General features: G+C 38.8%; 1 pseudogene; it reads right to left on the bottom strand.

Annotated features, from left to right (window-relative positions):
* Positions 1-462: 462 nt before the first annotated feature.
* LOC126487117 (ATP synthase subunit alpha, mitochondrial-like) lies at positions 463-2,076 on the bottom strand (annotated as a pseudogene).
* Positions 2,077-3,944: the final 1,868 nt, after the last annotated feature.

Below are 3,944 nucleotides of genomic sequence, written 5' to 3'. Positions count from 1 at the left end.
CTAGCTGACACGGTGTACCTTCTTACAACATTCTGGCAAGAACTTCACATAAGAACTTCAGTGAAACCCAACCAACTACTTAAAGGCTTTTTACAATTATACCAGACAGTAATCTTGAAACTTAATCATCATTTTAGTTTTTATAGACTCTCATAGAAATAACATTGCTCCATGACAACTGGAAGTAATTCTAGTAAACAATATCTCCACTCCCAACAAAGTTTGTCTTCAGGGTTAGGGACATCTATTAAGGATTGGTTATAAGTGGTATATAGTTGAAATGAAATAATCTTTTTTGATTAAAAAAGTGATGGATCTCTTTTGATAAAAAAAAGGGGGAATTGGATAGGATGGGATAATAGGTAGATTGGATTATTGCTTGTGAACTATTATTTAGTATTGCATTAGTATAGTTTTTTTAAGCACACAATATGGAACTTTTATTTATGTGATTTCTGTACATCAGGAGTACGAGAGCTTTGTGTCTGATTGTTCTGAGATTTTCCCATCAGACCTGATATTGCCCAAGAGGGACTGGTGCTGGCTGATAACATGAGACAAGAAAGCATTCTCAAACTTTGTGATCTTACTGGGCTCCAGTTTATCAAGATAGCCCCTCACCCTGCATAGATAACAGCCACCTGTTCTTCAATAGCCACGGAAGAGTACTGTCCTTGCTTTAACAACTGGGTCAGACACACACCACGACTCAGGAGCTGCTGAGTGGCAGCATCAAGATCAGAACCAAACTGGGCAAAAGCAGCAACCTCCCTATGCTGAGCCAATTCCAGCTTCATGGTACCTGCCACATGCTTCATGGCCCTGGTCTGGGCAGCAGATCCGACACAGGACACAGACAAACCGATGTTAATGGCAGGACAGATGCCTTTATAGAACAATTCTGTTTCCAAGAAGATCTGTCCGTCAGTGATGGAAATAACATTCATTGGAATGTAAGCAGACACATCACCAGCCTGGGTTTCTATGACTGGCAGGGCAGTCAGAGAGCCACCACCAAAAGAATCGTTCATCTTGGCTGCTCTCTCCAGCAGCCGAGAGTGTAGGTAGAACACATCACCAGGATAGGCTTCACGGCCAGGGAGTCGGCACAGCAACAGAGACATCTGGCGGTAAGCAACGGCCTGTTTGGATAAATCGTCGTAAATGATCAAAGCATGCTTGCTATTATCTCTAAAATACTTTCCCATGGAGCAGCCACAGTACGGAGCCAGATTCTGAAGGGGGCAGCATCAGAAGTATCTGACACCACAATGGCGTGCTTCATGGCATCTGCATTTGTCAGTCTCTTCACCAACTGGGCAACGGTGGACCGTTTCTGACCAATATCAACATAGATACAGTACAGCTTCTTCCTTTCATCAGTCCCATCATTGAAACGTTTCTGGTTGATGATTGTGTCGATAGCAATTGACGTTTTCCCAGGCTGTCTGTCACCAAAAATCAGTTCACGCTGACTACAACCAATCGGCACCAGACTATCCATAGCCTTAATGCCAGTCTGCATTGGTTCCCGCACGGAGATTCGGGTAATGATTCCAGGGGCTTTCAGGCCCACCGTCTATGGGTCTTGGAACCAATTGGACCCTTTCTATCAATGGTTTTACCAAGGGCATCAACTACACGGCCCAACAGTTCCTCACCAACTGGAACATCCACACTGGCTCCCGTTCTCTTCACAATGTCGCCTTCTTTAATTAGCTTATCATTTCCAAACACGACAACTCCAACATTGTCAGGTTCCAAGTTCAGGGACATATCCTTTAAGCCTGAGGAAAATTCTACCATTTCCTCTGCTTGAACATTCCTCAGTCCATGTACTTGGGCAATACCATCACCAATGCTTAAGACACGCCTAGTCTCTTCAAGATCAACAGAAGTATCAGCTCCAAGAATCCGTTCTTCAAGAATGGAGGACATCTCAACAGTGCCAGTCTTCTGAAGTCGGGTGTTGGAGGCATGGAGATTTCTTGCACCAAAGAAGGATGACCCCAAAGCATTTTTGGAGACCAGTCCCGCCCGTCGAAGGAGGGCACGGGCGACGCGCATGGACAGCATCTTCGCAGCTTGTCGGTGAGATCCTCTGCAGCCGCAGCCTCTGGACGACTGGCCATTAGTATAGATTTTTATATATTGATACAAATTCAAATTATGTATATTATATTGAATATGTATATCATATTATATTGAATATGCTCCTATTTCACACACCTATGCAAAGTTATTTTATCATATTGTATATGTGCATATATATACATGTTTCTACCTCTGCTTAAGATATTTTTTATTATGATGTAATTGTAAGCTATATTTATCATATTGCACTATACATTTCTACCTCTGATCAAGATACTTATACATTTTGAGGTTGTTGTACTCATTTGCTACACACTTTTTAAAAGATTGTTTGATATTTTATTATGAAGCCTTAGTCTTTAAGTTATATGGGCATTAAAAATTATAGGTCAATAGATATCAATGTTTGTCATACTTATAGTTAGACTAGTCAGGTTCTTTAGATGCATAGAGATTATATTCTGCATACATCGGTAATCTTCAAATAGTTCAAAGGACTGCAGAATATGACATTTAAATAACAGGGTTCTGTTGATATGAGTATGATTGCTCCTGAAAACACCAATCTATTACTAAGAGAATGTTGGACACCAAAGACGCTCCACTTGGAGATTGTTTTCTTCTTGGCAAAACTGGTTTTTGGTCATAGAACTGCCCTTACCTCAATCACTGGCAAAATGCAGTGTCCAGACTCAACAATCAGGGTACAAGTAAAAAGACTGCCAAACTATGCCAACACAGAGTAAAATGGTCTTCAAATTTTTCTTATCTCTGAAAAAGTTACTCTAGGCCTTAGCCAAAGTTGATTGTCCCAGTGTTGCAAATGAGATTTTGGGTGATTGCCCACATAGCTGGTTGTCTTTGACATTTCTTGTACTTTTAGCATGTTGCTTGATTGCATTTCCTGTTAACTCAAGTAGTATTATTTCTCTTCTCAGGTCTTTGAATGGGTTGAAGACTAAATAGCCATAGTTACTTTCCTCTCATGACTTAACAAATCCATTTTTGACATGTCTTAGACTCCTTAGGATAGGATAACTATTGAAATATTTAGCATATATGTCTTGTTTGATATTGTTCATGTTTTTTGTAATTCTAATTTTTATGTATGTTTTTCCTCTTTTTTTCTCTGGATTATACTTAATATTTGTTCTTATTGTATATAGTTTTGTATTAGGTTTAGAACTCTCTTACTTAGACAAAAGGGGGAGGTGCTATGGGAACTAATTCAGCCAATAGCCTTTAAGATACCAGACCACTTTGTGCATGGTCTCATGTACTATAAATTCAGACAAAAATCTTGTGAAGGCCTATTGATTCCTGGATTCAGTTCCAGTTTCCAGTGCATTCAGAGGACTGCAGATCACTATTCTTTCTGTGTGTTCAATCCACTTTAGACTACTGTGAAATTCATTTGCATGCCAACATGGGATTTGGGGGGGTATAGTCTTTTTTTGTGTCCTGTAAGCTTTATACTTTGAATATATTTTCTCTGTCATTGAGTTGCAATCTCGTCTTTATTATTCTTTAATCCTTATTATTCTCAAGTTTAGTAATTTTATGTTGTCCCATATTTTTAGATATTTTGTATTAAGAATATTTTTGGATTTAACATTTTCTTTGACTGATGAATCTATTCCCTTTATCTATCTTCAACATCTGAGATTCTCTATTCAATTTTTCATATTCTGTTGATGATGCTTACCTCTATAGTTCCTGTTCCATTTACCCAGATTTCTATGTCCAAAATTCCTCAGTTTACATTTTCTTTTTTGCTTCTATTTTAATTTTGAAGTCTGAAACTATTTCCTTCACTTGTTTGTTTTTTCTTGACTTTCTTTAAGAAATTC

Source organism: Alexandromys fortis, unplaced genomic scaffold, assembly GCF_014885135.2.
Source record: "Alexandromys fortis isolate MF-2015 unplaced genomic scaffold, M_Fortis_MF-2015_v1.1 scaffold_96, whole genome shotgun sequence".
Lineage (NCBI taxonomy): Eukaryota > Metazoa > Chordata > Mammalia > Rodentia > Cricetidae > Alexandromys > Alexandromys fortis.
The sequence above is the reverse complement of the archived record's forward strand: the minus strand, read 5'-3'. Positions and strand labels throughout refer to the sequence as shown.